Raw genomic sequence first — 21,387 nt, forward strand, 5'->3', positions numbered from 1 at the left:
TTGCTGCAAGGTTGTGCCAAGAAAAAATCTACTTATTCCAAATGTGAAATGAGGCAACAAGGTTCTCGTTTAGGAATGGTTCCAAAAGAATGGAGTGTGGTGCAGTTGCAACACAAAATAAATATTGGAATATTGTAACCTTTTGCCTATTTTCCACGCCAATGCCACAGTGCTATTATTTAACTCATGCAATCCTTTTTGCAATGATTTTGCAGTTAATGTCGCTAGACTTTCGGGTCCTAGAATGTCACATAATGAAAGTACCCTAAAGGGAATGCTTTTATTGGCTCGGCCAATTAGAATGCGTAGAATGATGCCATTAACAGCTTATAACACCTTAAACTAAGGGCAACTACTTTAAATTAGTAAACGTCGACATGCTATTTAAAGTGAGCATCAGTTCCAGTCCAGGGCCAACAGCACAATATAAACGTGTTGGCGAAAACCCTTATCTAATTAGATGGTACATGATGATCCACAATTTCGTTTCGTATTTGCGATATGCAATGTTGCCACTTCGACCAGAAATGCTCTAATATTCACTAATTCGTGCATACAGCTGATCGGTTGGATGGGGAGAGTAGGAAAGAAGGTTGGTGATGAAAGTGCTTAGTTTGTAAACATAGTAATAATATTAAACGGTTGTGGTCACGCAAATGTTTCTCAGGAGCCCCATATTTGATGATGCCAAATTCTGATGTTGCCAATTCTCAAGGCAACCAAGTCTTTCTTTGGCCTCATGCATTTGTTTGCACAATCTCTGTTTTTCCCTACGTCGCTGTTTTCCTATCTTTCTCCTTCTTCTTTCTGGATTTTCTAGCTTTCTTGCTTTTACCTGTTCAGATTCTGATATTGAAAAATGAGTCCCAATCCCCAAACATGAGTGTCTACGACCTCCCCCTGAAAGCAGCAGCACCAATGACACAATGGTTGAGTGGCATACATGGAGACTCGCATTCAGATTACAAATGTATAAGTGATTTCTCACTGGTGCTGGATGGTCCCAGGTAGTGTCACAGGTTCATAGACTGAGGATAACTTGATGAAGTGGTGACTTCTAAGCTCTTTCTTCAAAATTTGAAGGGTGCATAATGTTCTCATGTTCATGTTGAAAGATGTCTAAAGGGCAAATGCACAGAATAAGGGGAGATTGGTGAGCAGACGTCAGCTTGCTGAATAGTCAACTAGCACAGGGAACTCAGAAAGACCATAAAGAGGTTCTAACTTTATTCTGCTGCTACTTTCCACAAGGGAACGTAGATGGACTTCATGAACCCACTAGCTATAATGTCCTCCATATAGACTCTATGGTAGTTTTTGAAATTAGATTTGTGGGTCACAAACAACACATTTGACTACCAGTTGCAGTCAAGCAGACATTACAGAACCATTAAGGAAATTCATATGTTCCTACCATAAAAAGATTTGTATAGATAGCTTATTTTTCATGAGAGGCGACCGCAAGCCCATTTTAACAGCATAGGTGTAAAAACTTTTGGCCATATGTGACATGAGGATTTCTTATGAAATATGAGGGGAATTTGCAGGAGGGAGCCTGGCATGGATCCCAAATCCCACATGACTTTGTGCTCTTTGGAAGTGAGGGGGGATATCGGGTGTGCTGCTGCTATGAGTTAGAAGGTCTTATGGGGAAGAATGACATGAGTCTTCTCGAAAATGAGGATGAGTTGGGTTGAGGGAGACAAATATTTTTCCCCCAATACAAATCTGCCATTAATTGGATGTGGAGAAACCAGGACCGGCTACATCTATTCCAGCTGGCATCTCCAGTCCAATTCTCAGCTGTTTCAGTTACTGGGCCCAGAATGGGGAATTACATGTTAGGTCTTGAATTTCTAGTTGCAATTCCCTTTCCAGTTCCTGATTTCATTCCCATTTCTGCACACATTTACCTCCTTCTTTTGAAACATATTTGGATATTACAGGGTTCCTTCCCACACTGAGTATAGCCGCGAATAGTGTTGCACAGTATCCTAATCGACGTACGAGCGATCTGCAAATAAGAAAAACAAGATACGTCAGAATGAGTGCACAGATAACAATGGCCATCAATTAGAAATGCGTATGCTCTTTCTCAAGAAACAGATATCTGTTCAATTTATGATTTTTTTGTGTTTATTTGTTACTCATTCTTGGTTTTTTGAGTAAACGAGCTTAGAGTTATTTTATTTTTAATTTCTGTTTGTTAAATATTTTTCTGAAGTTAGATTTACTAATTTCCGCAATGCCCCAAAATGGGGAGGATATCGCATCATTGGAACACCTGATTTGGCTTTTGAAAAGTCATTCTTAGTCCTGATGTGTAGCTAAGCAGCAGAGATTCCTGTGTCATGGTGCGCACGCGTTTAGCTGGCAGACATTGCTGATGTGCCCATTTTCTGCTGCTTAACCTCAGTGGTCTTGTCATGCCCTCCTCCACAGAAGGTAGATGCTTGGCTGAAGGAAGTCTATGGCTTGGTGCCCTTGAGAAGATCCTGTACTTACTGAAAACCATCAGGGATGATGAAGAGTGTTTCATATTAGAAAATGGAGAGATAGCTGTATACTATAACTAGTTCTGAGTAGAGCAGGCGGCAACTTATGGTATGCAGCATACAAGCAACACAACACAGGAGCCCAATGTTTAGACTCAGTGCCTGTGCGCCTTTATTAACCTGGTTCCTGCACTTAAAACACATAGCAGAATGCATGCTCACAAAATGTGTAACAAAATAAGTGCTGGGCCTCTTGTCAAGAGGCAGCTTGCAATGGCCCATTTCTCCTGTTAGCGCCGCCTAAAACATATACAACTTCTAACCATGAAACTGGGGAGAGGGTTTGGCATAATGGCCAGAGATGTCGACTTCTGGGGCACCAGTTTTGAGTCTCGGCATCAGCTCAACATCCTGTGATTCTGGGCAAATCTGTTAAATCCTGTGCCTACCAGAAATGAATGCCCTTAACCGGTGCTCATTGAAAGTGCTGGTGTTGATGAGCAAGTACCGGGGCTGTGCAGCAGAAACCACCTGCTCAAATTAAGCACTGCATACTATCCCAAGAGTCCAAAGCAGGGACCCTGGCACATGCATGTAAAGCAGCAACAAGAGTATAGAACCTACTCGGGTATGAACATTATACTGAAGTCAGTGCCCAGCACCAAATGACTGATTCAGTGCACACAGTTGATCAAGTGGTGACACTTATTTGAAAAGTCATATTCTTGGCAAAGGAAGCCAGTAGAGTCAAAAGGTGTTATCCATGGTGGACCGGAAAGAACACTATGACAGTAGCATTAGTGGCACATTACCTAACCATAGTTTACTCCCTCAACCTGCCAAGCAGCGACCAGGAGAGGAGGATCATCACTAGAGGCACAACACCTAACCATAAGTCCCTCTCTCATATTGTTAGGTAACAACCAGGGAAGGAGGGGTCCTCATTGGTGGCACAATACCTAACCATACTTTACTTTGTCCTCCTGCCAGGCAGCAACAAGAGCAGGAGGGCCCACATAAGTAGCAAAATACTTAATCGTATGTTACTCTCTCCTCATGCCAAGCAGCAACCAGAGAAGGAGGGTCCCCGGTTGGTGGGACAATACGTATCCACACTTTACTTTCTCCTCCTGCCAAGCAGCGACCATGGAAAGAGGGTCCTCTGTTACTATAAGCCTCTCAGTAAGCAGAGACAATGTCACAGGAATAAAGAAATGCCTGACTCAGGTCTTTATGAACCGACTTTGCAAGTAAGACCAACAAATTAAGATGTGCAAAGAGAGAAGGTGGTGAGTATGCACAACAAATGCAGTCTTTTTCGTCCTGAATGGACCATCTCGCTTCCTGTCTACAGTGTGGGTGCATCTCATTCAGTAAGCACTTTGACAAGGAAGAAGGCACTGCAGGATAGTATAATGTTGTACCCATGGCGTTGTTGATTCTGGGTAGACTGTTGGATACACTAAGGTATACGGATTAATGTCAAACTTCTACTTTTGAGACTCTCGATTTCAAACCAATTCTTAAAGCAACTGTCTTATTTGTGGGCAAAGTCTAAATCAATTATTCAACTTTTCCAAATATGATAACGTAGTTTAGATTTCAATGACATTTGCAGTAAGCCAAAATCTACTCTTCCTATTCTTATACAAGGTGATTAAGAAGTTGCAGGTCAATGAAGACCAAACTTTTGTATCAGCATCTAATGCCACCTATATGCTAAATCGTATTTTCTCATTAAAAAATGTTCAATTTAGTCTTTATAAATTATTTTTAAATATACACAGAGATAGATGATATGCATGCAATGATGATGATTGTTATTGTCACTGCAATTATTCTCATGAATCTAAAATTGTTTAGGAATTCAAAACCAAAGGTCTCATTGGAGCTTATATTTTTTGTGTTCGTTTAGCTTTGTTGAGTATGCAAAATACTATTTCAGCTACATACTCAACTCAAATATTTTGTGCTTCTGTTGTTTTTTTTGCAGGATGAAATAAATGCATCTGGTTTAAATTGCATCTACATCCTTCAACTCTCTTGCTTCGTCTGCAGTTGTGTCAAGAGCTGTGGTTGCTGTTTTTTGAAGTGACATTGAGTTGTGCAGGTTAGTCAGTGTAAGAAGGTTAGGGGGCCATGTACACACATCTCTGCAGTCCTGCACCAATTCTGTACCTGAGGTCGCATATTGAATCAATTGAAAGTAGCATCCTCTGAATTGTCCAGATGCTACTGTGTATGAGTCTCCCACTGAGAAACTTTCACATGTACCTCTAAGAAGTGATGCACTTGCACTGCTGTCCTGGTCAGAGGGTTCCTAGATATTTTTCTTATAATAATGGCACTTATTGGCTGCCATGGGTGGACCCTTCTGCTGCTCGTGGCCCTGCTTCCCAACACTAAACTGGGAATTTAAGTTTTCTGATATCGATATACTGCTTATCTAGGACGCAATGTCAACCACTTCACTGAAAGCATCTGAGGACTCTTGGCACTCTGTCTTCCAGTGCAGAACCAAGTACCAAGGGCCTCATTTATGAGCCCTTGCGTCACTTTTACGCCACCGATGCATCACTTTTTGTGACACACCAGTGGCGTAAAAAATGCCCCTTGTTGCGCAATATTTACAAAGTGACGCATCTAGGTAGATGCGTCACTTTGTAAACCCCTGCGCCACATTATACCTGCGCCAGGTATAATGTATGCAAGGGCGGCGTATTGACGCAAGAAAGGGTCGTAGAAGTGACGCAGTGAAATCTATGAGATTTCACTGCGTCACTTCTAGGACGCCGTTGCGTCAAAAACTTGCCCCTGCCTCACAGCAGGTGTAAGACTGACGCATGCCCTTTCACATGGGGCTTGCCCCATGTGAAAGGACGCATTGCTAGGAGTTGCGTCACTTTTGTGACACTCTCCAGCAATGCGTAACTTTTGCACTTACAGATACGTCAGAAATACTGGACAACGAGAACCCACAGACCACCAGCAAGGAACCCCGGGTCGGGGAAGGCTAAGGAGAAGAGGAAGATGGGGTTCGGTCCGCAAGAAAACCGGATATTTGTCACGGAGGAGATAGAACACTAACAACAACTGTTCATCACCTCCATAGTGTCATTGGCAACAGAAACAGAAACATGCCAGTCCACCATGAACAACGTAAATGCAGTCGGAGTTAGGAGGAGCTCAATGGAGGAGGTCAAAAGATGTGAAAAGCCAAACCATGCTGAAACCTGCTGCCAACAGGAAGGCAGACAGGGCAACTTGAGGTGGGAGTCCTGTGCCACAGAAGGAGCTGGAGGAAATGGTGGCCACAGTCATCAGTGGGGAGACGGTGCAAGGAGTTGGGAGTCTGGACACAGCTCTATATGACCTGACACAACATCAACATTGTGAGTAACGAACAGGGACTGTAGGGACGGGGGGAAATGGGCACAATGGCACACATGCACAATCATGTGTAGCACACTGCACACCCACAATGACCCTGGATCATGTCCCTGATTCCTATGGCACACTGCAGCACACATACAAACACCAAGTCAGCCCTCGTCCACCATGTGCCCTAAGGAGTCCCACCCTACACATCACAAATCTCACAATCAACAAATGCACACGTGCGAAACACAGCAAAGATACATATTTGTGAGCCACACTGACAATGCAAGTGACGCTACATGACGATCAGCATGGCTGCAGTACAATCATCATGACATTGTGCACACCACAACACTGAGGTGGCTGAGTGTGGACCACATCGGAAAGGAGCAGGTCACACTTTGACACATCCACACATCCACGTGCACAAACAACCCCTGACGTCAACAACACATCTGCAGACAAACAATGCACAAGAGTACAAAAACCGTCCCAGAGTACAAATGACCCAATTCGCCAACATCACAGCACCGTAAAAGCACAAATGTCAAAGGCACACCACCTCAAAGGGATAAGGGGCAGTAAAATCACTGCTGCAGGGGCGACTCACTCACAATGCAGCACACACACAGAGCCATAACAGCACATCCACATTGACGACAATTTGGTACAAAGTGCAACATTTACACTGCAGAACAGAGGACACAACTGGGTCCGCTTGTGCATAAAAACTGGCCAATCACACCTGACATAGCAGGAAACTGTGAGATGAAAATGTACATGTACAACCTCACATTTGTGATGTAGTCCACTGCCCCGCATCAAATAGTCCGCTCCTCCCAAACACTCACAATGTACATTGTCATGCAGTTTGAATGTAAATGTGAACAATGTGTCAACATCCATGTCACCACAATGTCAAAATGCATCACCCCTTTACATTGCAGAGGGACAAAAAACACCACCAGCAGAGTGGACCAGACAACTCATCAGTGATGCTGAAGAGGATCTCCACACCTACGACACCGATGCCCTACAACTGTTCATGGACATCTTAGGCAATCCACCTCCTGGAGCAGGGCAGCCCAGCTGCATCGAGGAGGCCCTGCTCCTTTCACAGACCACACACCTGGAAGCACCCAACACCATGGCTGGCTTCCAGCACCCACCGAAGCACACATTGCATTCCAAGGCTAGGTGTCAGACTGCCAGAAGGAGGTGGCTGAACAGGTGCGGGTGGAGTTTGACCTCATGGAAGCCGAACTAGCTCACATACGTGGGTGTCTAAGTCCCATCAGGAACCACTTACACTCCCCAACGGAGACCCACACTGCGACAGAGACACATGCAGTTGCACATTTCCAGTACTGAATCACGCCCACTGCCCCGGGATAATCATTCACACCCCCATGCTGGACTTGCGTTTGCCGGCCCAGCCCACTGCTCTTACGTATTGAGTGGGGGACGACAAAGCTACATGTCCAAGGTCTTACCCACTGCCTGCGGTGACATGTTTGCTTACGCTGTACAAAGCACAATGTAATATTGTAGGCCCAGGCCCTCATGCATACATCATGACCACACAGACCTACTCAGATAGTTTGTGGAACTTTCTACAGGCACATGCGCCTGGCACCTTTATTGCCAGGGTCACATGTACAGTGATGCCTGTGCTGAATGTGTATGGGGTGAGTGTAAGCCAGCCCTCATGGAGTGGTTGGTGCTGGCAACAACTTGAACAGTGATCATTATTAAAAGCAGAAACAGAAAACACCAGCATAAAAGAAACAACTACGAAGCATCATGGTGTGGGCCGGAGCAAGTACAGAGGTCACCCAATATGCAATCAGAAGGGTCCGTGAGTTGCAGTGCACTGAGGTTGGGGCACCAGAGCTGAGCGTGCTCATGTGAACTAATTGTCTAGCATTGTGTCCTTTCGGGATATTCCTGCTGCAGCTGCACTGTGGTGTATTACACCTGCATCATCTTCCTCATCATCATCCCAGGTCTTCCTCACTGCCTGAGGTGACATTGCTTTGTGAGCTGTCCACAGCACAGAACTCAATCAGAAATGGTCCATGAGTTGTGGTGCACTGAGTTAGTGGAACCTGAAGAGCTGAGCAGGGTATCAAGCTGATGATGGCACCGACGACAGGTGTGAGCAACTCTGATAGTCTAGCAGTAAGACTCTTTTGACTCTGGGAGTTGTTGTTTGGAGGTGGTTCTGGCGGTTGTGGTGTGTGCTTCCTGCGCTGATGTGACATCCGGGAAGGTCAGGACTCAATTTGATGTGTGAGTCCAGGTGGACCGCAGTTGAGGCCGGAGGAAGCGGACAGCACAGGGCCACAGACACATGGCATTGATGACCCCAGTCCATCTACCCAGAGGCCATTCAATATTCAATCCGACAGGGTCCATGACTTGAGCTGCCCAAAGTTAGCGCCCCCGGATGCACTGCGACCGGCACAGGCACACCGCCATGGGACTATGACTTGTGGTGCACTGAGGTAGGGCCACCCGAGCTGAGCGGGTCGTCGTTGATGGCAAAGATAAATGTAACGGAGGGTTGCGGGGCACAGTGGAAGGTGTCCTCCCGGGCATGATGCAGAGGGCAGAAGCCGTCAGGAAGCGGCAAATTGAGGAGTGGAATGCTACAGCCTCATTATTACCACCAGGTCAGTATCACCTACATAATGATGAAGACAACCCCCAGTCCATAGACTCAGACGCCACCAAAGTTCAACCAGAGAGTGTCCATGAATGTCCGGGAACAGACTTAGTGGCACAGGAGCTGAAAGGGGATGCAGTCTGTGATGAGGCCTGTCAATGATATACATTCTAAGAGATTTCAATGGTTGGCTGCGCACAGGCTGAATTGTGAATGGTTACAAATTTGTAGCGGGCCTCAGAGGTCTCACTCTCTGAACCTTGGAGTGTTACTCAAAATGACCATAAATGCGACCCTCTGGGCTCAGCAAAGAACGCAAAATGTAGTTAAATGGTTTGAATATGGTTGGTCTCAATATAATGTTTGTTGCGCAAACATAGAGTTTATTCAATCCATGAATATAATCAATGTATCCAATGCGTTACAATTAATCTTCTTAGAATAATATTACATCAGTCATTTTAAAGGTATTCCCAACCAACCAACGTGTTTTTAAGCGGTGTCATGCACGTCGTGAACGACGTGCATGGCACCGCTTAAAAACATGATTGCTCTTTAGATTGAGGCACTAACCACAGTGACATATAATTTTACATATTGACGTTATTTAGAGTGTGGATCCTCATGTAGATATATCTTTTCATTTAGATTTCCCCTGAAGAAGTGCACATTAGTGCACGAAATGCATTGGGAATATCTTTAAAATGACTGATGTAATATTATTCGAAGAAGATTATTTGTAACGCATTGGATACTTTAATAATATTCATGGATTGAATAAACTCTATCTTTGCGCAACGAACATTGATTAACAATTATTGAGACCAACCATCTTCAAACCATTTAACCACATTTTGCGTTCTTTGCTGAGCCCCGAGGGTCGTCCCCTAAGTATAGAGGATGCATTTATGATCATGATATAAACTCTGCCATAAAAAGTCTCAGTTCCAAATGTGTGACCTACTTGAACGTAGTGTAGGCCGGAGGCAGCGGTGGAGTACGTCGAGAAAGGAGTACTGCGGGCCTGTGTCGCGGAGGCCGTGATGGTCGAAGGAGGCTGCCAAGGTCGTGGACCTCAGGCTTGGAGCTTGCAGCGGCACCTGGTGGGCCCTCTTTGACACACGGTGGTGTCGGCAGGTGAGCAGTGAGGCCTGGGTGCGCAGGGGCAGCCAAAACGGGTTCAAGGACCAGCGACCCGGGGTACAGAAGGCAACACTGCTCACGGCGACTGCGACGGCCTCGTGACGGGGTGAGAGGCGCTGCCCTGGCCGATATGTAGGTAATTCCAGAAGAGGACCACGCCCAGAGCTATGTGCTTTTCATTCACACCCCTGCACTGAGCTGGCATACCCTGGGCCAGCCCACTCCGCTCACGCTTACAGGGGGGATGTAAAAGCTACATTTCCACGATCTTCCCCACTAGCTGGGGTGCATGGTTGCGTCCACTGTACACTACACTCCATACACCAGCAGTGTATGTCAACATGGATATGTCTGTGGTCTGCATACTGCAGTTTGTCCAGCACATCCACGCCACACTAGGAATTGTGTACATTCTCATTCATGGCTCACCTGCCCCCTTCATACATGACTGGTTCCACCTCTTCCTACATTCTGCTATTGCGTGGCTGAGGTGCCATGCCATTGGTGGCTCATGTACATGGCTAGCCCAGGTTACCACAGTAAGTTGTGCTGTCATGTCTGGTGGGTGGGCATGTTGTTTGGCATGTTGTATGTGAGTTTGTAACATGTGCATTACCAGAGTTGTGAGTTGCATGATTGTGGAGTTAGGGTGTGTGGTGTGTTCATTTCTTACTTACCAACAGGCAGATATTTACGTAGGTGCCATCCTTGAAGCGCCGGTTGATGATGGACTGTCAGAAGATGCAGGAATCATGCACACACCTCCTGGGTAGTTGGTGACGACATTGGTGAAGCGTCCATGTTGGTCCACTGTTGCCTGCACATTGATGGAATGTGTGTGCTTTCTGTAGCGGTAATTTGGGCAGTGTCGGCAGGGGGCACAAGTAGGACAAGTCAATTGCCCCTAACATGTGCGGGAAGCCAGCTATGGCATAGAAGTCTTGCTTGGTCTCCAGCTGTTCCTGCGCAGTGTGGGGGAAGTGAAGGTACTGGGGTACCAAGCTGATGATGGCATCCAAGACAGTTGTGATGAACTTTGATAGGGCTGGCTGTGAGACTCCTCTGAATCTGGCAGTTGTTGTTTGAAACGTACCAGAGGCCAACAGATGCAGCACAGCCAGCAGCTTTGCCTGCGGGTGGATGGTAGTTATCCGCTGTGTGGGCACCGTCAGCCTGTAGCTAATGATGTTCAGGATGCCGAGGATGGTTGTACTTTTGAGCCTGTTGTGGGCAATGACATCCTCTGGTGTTAGGTCTGTGAGGCTGGTGAGTTTTCTGAAGGTCCGCAGTCTTTGTCTGCGCTGCCTCTGTAGTAATCCGGGTCGGTCCTGGTGGGTCCGGAGGGTGGCGGTCCTGGAGATGTTGGTGGTATGTGTTGTGGCCCTCTTGAGGCTCCGAGCTGCATGATCAGTTGCTCCATGGCATCTGTTGTTCTTCTGGTGTGGCTCTGGGCTGGGCTCCCTATTCTGGTGCTGGCTGTCATCCGACTTTGCTACAGGTAGGAGCAGGTGTTAAATTATTGCTGCTAATGCACCTTATCGCCTGTTTTGCGATCTTATCGCCGGTCTGGCTGGCCATTGAGAATGTTGCGGAGTAGTGCTGTCACAGCATTTTGCATGGGAACGCCTTCTCTGCATTTCATTAGCGATAATTGCTGGGTTCGTCTGTGGTGATGTTTTTGGCGGCTGCTATCGCAGGTAAACTGGTGATATCAGCAGTTAGCACCGGCTTGTGAATGGGGCAATACAGTTATCGTCTCTTTGGCTGCGATAAAGTGCCGATAACTCGATGATAAATCCTTGAGAATATGCCCCTTGGTGTTTACTCCTAATTGCGCTATCTTTTATTTACAACAATGTGCTGTCAGATTTCAGTGGTGAAATATTTCAGAAGAGGTCTTATTATGGTAAAATATTGGGTTAAAATTGTCTCAAAATTATTAGCAGTTTTGTCAACGCGTCCCTGTAACAACCACGAAAAAGTTCAGTGAGACACCACTGAAGGTAGTGCTAATTCTTATGGCAGTGTATCACTTACTTGATTAACAGAATTTGCACTCATTTGTAGTTGTAAACAATGCCACTCCGGTAAATATGCACTACAATTTATTTGCATGTAACTATGCCTAAACGAAAATATCTTGATGAAATTCTAATTCAAAGAGGTATATATGATTCAATATGTGTATAGGGTATTTGTGAAGATTGTACAGGTTATATAACATTATTTCGAATTGTTGAAAATCCATTTCTCCTTGGTTCTGATACATGGTTGCTCATACTTTTTCACAACAATTGCCGCACAAGACAGCATGAGCAACAAACTTGTTCTGGAAAGCAGGAGAGACTATTTTTGCAATTTTGTGAAACGATGCACACAGTTTTGAGAAAAACAAATGATAATTGTCAATTTTCCTTGTGCACTGTCCAATTTTCCATTAGCAACAGTAGGCAACAAATCCAGTTCGTAAAAATAACGAAAATGATGCATTCTTGACATCGTCTTCAAAAGTTTCAACTTTTGGATTCTTCTAAAAAGCATTATTCACATGTTATGCATTTCGGAATCATGATGAACATATAAAGCAAACCGGGTCACATCTGACTTGCAATAATAGAAAAATAACGGTTTGACTTTTAGAACTGGCTGATTAATTTTAATGAGTTGTTTATTGGAACTGTAGCTTAGATTTTTATATGTTGATATTTTAAAAACGCTGTACTTTGTTAAACTCTGTAGTTAGTACTCTTACTAAAACAGCACCAAGGTCGGCCTGGCCCATAGGGCATTCGGATAGTGCCTGAGGGCTGGTTTGACAGGTTTGTGTGTGGGCCGGTGGCTTTTCGTCTGCTTGTGGGCCTGTTTTTATGGTCTGCCTCAAACACAAATGCTTGTAGTCTCCTACACCTTGCAAAACTCCTATACCAACCGCATGTCTTTATTTTTCCAAACTGTCCTAGGTTGAAAATGAGGGCTACTTTCTGATTCGCTAATGATGGCTACTTTTATTTAGGTGCCCAGGCCTTTTCCCTGTCCGAACTTTGAACTTTCATTAAAGACAGTGAACTAAAACTTGATATTTTTGACTAAACCCATGCTTCTATTAACTTTGGAGACATCCGTGTGTCATGTGAAACCAAATGATATTCGCATTTTGTCTTTTGTGTAAGTGGTGTGATGTATGCACTTCTCCTTGGGAATAATTTGGGAACTTGTCTCAGGGCTAAAGGAATATGGGAAAGCCATACGGGAAAGTGTATACTATGCAAATTATTTAATTGGGTCCATGGATTACTCAAAGACATAGATATTTGGATGTAATATAACGCATGCACTGAAAGGGAAATACTTAGACGTTTAAAATGATGTGCTGGAAGATGGGGTTAGAGAGAAGGGGACAGATGATTATAGCCACTTTGAAGTGACTCCTGATGAAGAACCAGCAATGCCGTTTGAATTTGTGCCTACGTCTTCTTGGTATTAAGTAAGTGGAATTTTGCTGTAATTCAGAATGTGCTGGCCGACCCTTTATACTGGGACCTTCAAGGGTTTCTTTTCTCTCGTTTTCATGATGCTGTCCCAGGTGCTGATGAAGGAAAAACTTATTTCCTGGACACGGACGACTACGTGGCTGGAGCCGTGTTCTATGTTGTGAAAGCATCCACTGATAATTTCCCAGCAGCTAAAGGCACAAACATGGACTCTCTAAAATCTGTAGTTGATGTTCAAATGCACTTTTAATTGAGAATGTTTTTTTGCGCTTAACTTGGTTGAAGTTTGACGAATATGCACAAAACATGGCATCTCTCTGAACATTGTATTTAGTGTGCCAGTTATTGTTGGTCCTGGTCCTCTCTGCAAGGCCATTCCCAAACTTTTTAACTTCAACCCTCCTATTTTTTGCTGCAATCATTTTTGTTGGCCTTAGGACACTGTGCACTTTACCACTGCTAACCAGTTCTAAAGTGCTTGTGTTCTCACCTTAAAAGTTGGTAAAAATGGCTTACGCGTGATGTACATTTTACATTTTCTTATAAGTCCTTGTAGATTGGTATACCATATTCCCAGGGCCTCTAGATTAAATGCTACCAGTGGGCCTGCAACACCTAGTGTGCCAACCACTTAAGTGGCCTCTAAAAATATGTCCTAGGTCTGCTATTGCTGCCTAAATGTAGTTTTAAACTGCTAATTCTACTTGGCAATATAAACCCCTTGCCAAACCTTAAACGTCCCTTATTGAACACTGTTACAACACTCACTGAAGAAAAGGTAGTAACCCTTATTGAACCCGCCAAATCAATGACCCTCTAAAGTTCTTCACCCTGTCTCCAAAACCATTTCAGCGCAACTTACGCCACTTCTAAACAGGATTCTTATCTCTGGTTGTTTTCAATGTTACATGGAAAAAAGCGGCTATCTTGCCACTTATAAAGAAACCTTCACTTGATCCCTTTGGGGTAAAGAATTCCAGGTCAATCTTCTTGTGCCTCCCTCTTCCTGCCAAGATCCTTGAAAAGGGCATGAACCAAGAGATTATGCCTTTTCTTGAAACCACAGATCTCTTTGATCCATCACAGTATGGGTTCAGACCCAACCATTGCACAGAGTCCGCCCTAGTGACGTCCACAGAGGAAATCAAAACTATTGTAGATGGAGGTGAAAAGGTGGCCTTGATCTTGCTTGATCTTTTGGCACTGTGGACCATTCTATTTTTGTCAACCATCTTGAAAACATCGGTCTTAATGGTATAGCTCTAAAATTGATCTGCTCCTTTCTGTGCAACAGGGAGCAAGTGGTTGCTCTTAGAGTTTTTACCTCTGCCCCTTTTTACCTTCCTTGTGGGGTTCCCCAGGGCTCCTATTTGAGCGCTACCATTTTAATGTGTATGTCAAGGCTGTGATCAAAGTTATCTGATCATACAGCTTCAAAGTATTTTCCTACACTCACAACAAACAAGTAGTTGTGTCTGTCTCTCCTGAACTAGCGAAAGTGTCTAAACAATTCAGTATCTGTATGAATAGCATCACTGACTGTATGAAGGAGAATTGTTCAAAACTAAACTCAGAAAAAACTCTTTGGTAAAGACATCTTTTACTAGAACACCACTTTGTAGCCCTCTAATCTTGCATCCCTCCCACTGCCTGTCCAGAAAGCAAGAAAGCTGGGGGTTACCTTTGATGCTAAATTAGCACCCAATGACCACGCCAATCAGGTAACATCTTACCGTTTTCTGACTCTGAGAATATACTTTAAAAAAAATCAATTATAATTACCTTAGTTATATCCAAATTAGATTACGGCAACACCTTATTTTTAGGATCCCAAATTCATGTACAACATAAATTGCAGACTAATCAAAAGGCAGCAGACTGGGTACTGATGAACACCCTAAATTACGTTTAGTCTTGCAAACCCTTAGGGAATTGCACTGGGTACCAATTAGGGAACGGATCAAGTTCAAGGCCTTAAGTTGAACCCATAAAGCCCTGCACCTGCTGGTCCTCTCTTTAAAAAAAAACTTTTTAAATGGTATGTGCCTACTCAGTCTCTGCATTCCAGCACAGCAAGACAGGTAAACTTCGCAGAATCAAAAGGGCACATTGGAGAGGAGTTTCTCCTATTTCACTTGTGGATTGTGGAACTTAATGCCTGACCATCTCAGAGCTCAGACATATTTCCTAAGATTCAGGAAACTACTGAAAACTTGCCTTTTTTGCTTCTCTGATGAAAACAGTGTTCCCTGCCTGTTCTATGTCATCATGTTTGACACAAGTGGCACGAAGCCAATTGATATTCATGTGCTTTATACATTTATTAACATTAACTCCTAGTTTATTGCATATAAGTCACACCTACACCCCTAATGTAGGCCCTATGTAACCCACTGGCCAAGGTGCATTTCAATCATAAGGTTGATCTCCATGTATTTTTGAGTTTTATATGTCCTGGTAGTGAAAAACTCTTAAATTCGTGTTTTACTCCTGTGAGGCCTACCTCGCCCCATGATAACATTGGGTTGCCTTATTACGTTTAATAGTTGCTAACCTTTGATTCTGAACAGGTGAACTTTTCATGTTTGATGTCTGAGAAATTGTAATAAAAAATCCACTGTAACCCGTTGACTGCGGCGCGAATTCCGCTACGGTGCGGTGAATTAATGAGTGGGCGTGTTTCGGACTGCCCCCGGCTGTCCTCCGCACACACCCACTGTGAAGTCGGATGGCCGGGGGCCGCTCGACGCACCCAAAGGGTTAATGGAAAGGTCAGATAGTAAGTTAAAATTTTAGTGCCTTTAGCCTGTCACAGGCATCAGGGCCCGGTGTGGCAAGGTCGACGCCACACTCTGTTTTTGTGTCACCCGTGCTTGTTTTGGGTTACTCACCTTAGATTTCTGCATCCTTTTCCTTTCATTTCAGTAATGGTCCTGAGTCAGGCAAGCAGGCAGCAATGTCAGAATTGTAATTTAAAACCACTCCGTCACCGAAATCATCTCCCTCTCCATTAACATTACTGTCCCCTTCAAGTAGAATTCGCATGCTGGAAGGTTGGGACCAATATTGTGGACTTTGACATTGGGGAAGCCTAGGTAGCATAGGTGATAAGGATGAGGCAAGGTCCTCAGATGTAAGGGAAAGCTGCCGATACACCAGCTTCATTTAATTGGATATGGCATCCATAGCCCGTACCAAAAAACTGTCAGTTTTTGTACAGGGTTTGGTATGAGTGCCCATTTGAAGGCCCACGGCAGCCAGAGAAGCACCTTTTCTCTTCCCCATTACAGCCACACGGTCCCTGATCAAATAAATTGATTATTATGACACACAGTACCTTATGGTTGAGTTGACAGAACAGTTACCAGGAAACAGGGGCCAATGGCCGAGAGAGTAGACCCGACCTGGTCTCTGTTGGCCTATGATGGGATAAGATGGGCCCGTCTTGGCCTGGTCTTCACCCAATCGCATGCCCGGGTGCATCCTGCGTGCGTTCCATACTGCGGGATAGCAGGAGTGCTTTTCAGCATGATGGTAGGCCCCTTCTCCTTGTCCCTGCACTTTGCACACAGCCTCATGGTGCATGGCAGACTGGAGACGGAGTCCCCTTGGTAAATCTCGATTTCTGCACTCAATTTTAGGCCCTCCAGGTGCAAATCTCATTAAACAGACTGTAGAATTGGCACAGTAGAAAAAAAAGGTTGCATTCAGAATTAATTCCCGTCTAGAAATTGAATGTGATGCCAGGGCAGATGTAAATTGGCCATTTTAAGTGGGAAAACACATTTTTTAAAGTATGTGTGAGTGTGACCCCAAATGTGATGATGGGACACAGACTAGTTTTTTAGGACTGAGACACCTAAATTGGCAAAGATAGTTCATGTTCATGACAACAGAACACAACCTCAACATGAACAGACCCTCCAAGCCCATAGTCTTTGATATTGGTACTGAGATTATAGACTACAAAAGGAGAACCAATATCGGTCTATATCTTGTGCAGTCTTGTTATCAAGGCTGATGACGTAATACATTTAAAATAGCACCTATAGTTTGCATTCCTGGTGTCAGGACTGCAGACATTGAAACTCATAGAACTGTATTGGGTCACCTTCCATAGTCCGCAGTCTTGGTACTGAGAACATGTATTATGGGCCATTATGGGCTTGCAAACTCAGTGACTTGGACAATTGTTGTTAATATTTTTTATGCATGGAGGGTCCTATGGAGTTTCCCCAACTTAGGTATGTAGTCAGGATATACTTACACTGCCCCCTTGTGTGGCCTTTCCAAAATGTTTCTCAGACATGGGGACCGTGCCTTTAGACCTCTAACTGTAGCTGCAACAGAACATTGTCCATTATAGCCAGCCAATCAGCTTATTTTAGTAAGCATTGTCTGGGCCTTATTTAGAGTATGGCAGACATATTGATCCATCACTAGTATGATTGATAGCGTGTCTGGCATATTAGAAGAGCACCATAGGCTATGTCACTTGTAATAGGGTGGATGGGATATTCGATATGGTTTTGATGCAGTAACCTGTCCTTCAAACTCCAAATAAGGCCATGTGTTTTTAGCCCACAGACCCAATATGGATGATGGGAGAAAAAGTCTTGTGTCGCTTATTTGAGTGTTTTTTTTCATTTTGATCCATGGGCAACCTGCAAAACCCTGGGCTAAAGGACTGTGTGTGGTCTAATTTTGATTGATAGGTCAACTGAATTTGAGGCCTACAAAACACTTTTCTAATGATAATATTGTTGGTTTCTGAAAAACTGCCGAACAGATTCAAGGCAAAGCACTTCCTTGAGTAAATTTGTAGCTAAATACCAAATTAGTTGTAAATCCATTCAACCAGTTTTTTCTTTACCAAATTTCAAATCTTCCTATGGTCGTTAGATTATAAAATGGCAAGTTTTTTGACCATCCAATTTTAGGCATGGCTTCACGCTGCAGCTGTGCAAGACCTTTTCGTTCTAGAAAGTCTTCAAAAGATACATAGAGCGAACTTTGGCGACAGCCAGAATGGTAGTCACATCTTGCTTTGGCTGTTTGGTGTTTCAATTTAACTCCTATGCAGTGCTTGCCTTGCAATGCTTGAGGGACTATTTTAAATCTGAATAATTACACATTACATTATTTTACCACATAGATGCATGTATACAGAAAACATATTTTATGTTTTGTGTTTTTCATGGCAGCAGGCTTTTCTTTAATGTGGACTCATTAGATTGTCCTGGTCTAATGATTTTCTCAATACTTGTGATTGACGCTCATTTGTTAGATCTGATAGATTTGTATTCAACGAGTGAGAAATCGCCCCTGCTTGGAGATGTACTCTTTTGCGAAACCTGGTAATTTTGGCTCTCAGGGAATACTTACTAATATAACAAGAACTTGGCACAGATTCTGAAAATATGAAAAGACATCTTTATTAAACTTAACATAGTGAGGCCACGTCACCCAGAAGCCGTAGCAAGTGGATGAGGTAGTCTGAGGAACAAAGAGGACAGAGGCCTTTTATATGTTTTTAGCGTTACATGACTCAGTACAAAAAAAGAAAGGGGCAGTTCTAGCTTTTGCAAACATGCAAAAACCCAACATTCCTTCTTACACAAGCTGCAGAAACCCATAATAAAAAACCTGGCACATCCCCATCGTGAACAGGCCATAAAGAAGGGAGCGGAGACAGGTGTAAGTAAGATAAGACAGGGTGTGTGTGCGATGAAAAGGTTTATGGCATGTTGTGCCTTGATGCTATCTCGCTCGGCCACTGGGAGAGGAACTGACCAAACAGGTTCGGCCTGGGGCAATGGTCTCAGCTTGCCCAGGTCAGAGAGAAGTCAATTAAGGTGTACGTGTCCTTTGGAATCGAATTTAGCTGTATTATAAGCCTATGTGAGGGCAACTCTCAAAATGGCTGCTGTGCACAAAATGAAAGCCAAGGGTTCAGGACGAAAATGACGATTTCGAGGTGAAATCGTTACTGGAATATGACGAAAATGCTTGTACATAGTGTACTAGCCATTCTCGGTCTTTTGACATAAAAATCGTCATGCTATGACTAAGTTTATTACACGAGTCCAGAATTTTCAGTACCACAGACGCTCCTTTTGCCCTTACATAGGCAATAACCTATACTCACGCTAGTCTGAGTCCAGGTCTATATCAAATCATCAAGATGTTGCTGAAGCATAATCCTATTACTTAGCGACTCTATCGGGACAGGTCTCCTTACACACGCAGTAGCACAAAGGCCATATATGGCAGGGCCAAATAGGGAATGCCTCTATCTGTAGTATGTGGTATACGACCACACACCCAACAATTAGTAATGTTCACTACTGACTGGTGTCGATGCAGAAACTGTACAAAAAGAATTATCAGTAAACTCTGACCTCCTAACTAGTCCATGTTCAGGTAAACTCTGGAAAGAATGCAAAGAAGTAGAAGTAGGAAGAAGACATAGGTTGGGAGGTGGGTACAGATGTGAATTGGGCAGCAAAAACAATCCCACCCATAAAAGACAATGCCATGTTTAAAAAACACTAGAAAACACGTCATTAAGAACATATAGACAAAGTAGTGACCGCTATTACAAATGAAATCATAATTTTTCACAACCCTAAGCAAAAGGTAAATCCTAAAATTATCTAGTAACATTGTAGGTCTTCCTATGCATTTTCTGTAATTTATTATATGTTCAAGTGAAACAGTGGTGACCCTCATTAATGCTCTGAGGTGAAAAGGGGATACTCTTCCACAGGAAATGGACTTTATTCTGCTTTTACTAAACAGAATACTATTTAAAAATAATGCCAGTTGAACAATAAAATCATTCTCCTAACACTTAGTCTATACAATCACACGGAAACCTCTTGTGAAACCAACTATGCCCAGAGTCTGTTCAAAAAGCCTCTCTGGGAGGCTTCTATTGTCCAATCAAGTCTGCTCCCGTTGTTGCTTGATTCCGGTCTGGGAAAGATATGGCTGTTGTAGTTCGGACTGGACTGTTCCCATGGGGCAACAGGGTCAGAGCTGATTTGCATAAAGCCATTATCTGACCCAGGGTGGTGTGGAGTGCAAAAAAACGATGGATTTGGGCCCAGATCTTTTGACTGGGGGAGTGTGTGACATTGATCCACATTCAGTCCATCACTTGTTGTTTTTTGCAATTGCCGCCCTAAGTGCGCTGGGGATGCCCAGACGTGGGTCCCAGGCACTCCACACCACTTGGAGTCAAGCTAGCCGGGCTGAAGAGAGGTGTTACCTCGAAACCGGTCCGGTCCTCGGATGCTTGATTCCGGTCTGGGAAAGATATGGCTGTTGTAGTTCGGACTGGACTGTTCCCATGGGGCAACAGGGTCAGAGCTGATTTGCATAAAGCCATTTTCTGACCCAGGGTGGTGTGGAGTGCAAAAAAACGATGGATTTGGGCCCAGATCTTTTGACTGGGGGAGTGTGTGACATTGATCCACATTCAGTCCATCACTTGTTGTTTTTTGCAATTGCCGCCCTAAGTGCGCTGGGGATGCCCAGACGTGGGTCCCAGGCACTCCACACCACTTGGAGTCAAGCTAGCCGGGCTGAAGAGAGGTGTTACCTCGAAACCGGTCCGGTCCTCGGATGCTTGTTTCCGGTCTGGGAAAGATATGGCTGTTGTAGTTCGGACTGGACTGTTCCCATGGGGCAACAGGGTCAGAGCTGATTTGCATAAAGCCATTATCTGACCCAGGGTGGTGTGGAGTGCAAAAAAACGATGGATTTGGGCCCAGATCTTTTGACTGGGGGAGTGTGTGACATTGATCCACATTCAGTCCATCACTTGTTGTTTTTTGCAATTGCCGCCCTAAGTGCGCTGGGGATGCCCAGACGTGGGTCCCAGGCACTCCACACCACTTGGAGTCAAGCTAGCCGGGCTGAAGAGAGGTGTTACCTCGAAACCGGTCCGGTCCTCGGATGCTTGATTCCGGTCTGGGAAAGATATGGCTGTTGTAGTTCGGACTGGACTGTTCCCATGGGGCAACAGGGTCAGAGCTGATTTGCATAAAGCCATTATCTGACCCAGGGTGGTGTGGAGTGCAAAAAAACGATGGATTTGGGCCCAGATCTTTTGACTGGGGGAGTGTGTGACATTGATCCACATTCAGTCCATCACTTGTTGTTTTTTGCAATTGCCGCCCTAAGTGCGCTGGGGATGCCCAGACGT

The sequence above is a fragment of the Lissotriton helveticus genome, chromosome 9, assembly GCF_964261635.1.
Source record: "Lissotriton helveticus chromosome 9, aLisHel1.1, whole genome shotgun sequence".
Lineage (NCBI taxonomy): Eukaryota > Metazoa > Chordata > Amphibia > Caudata > Salamandridae > Lissotriton > Lissotriton helveticus.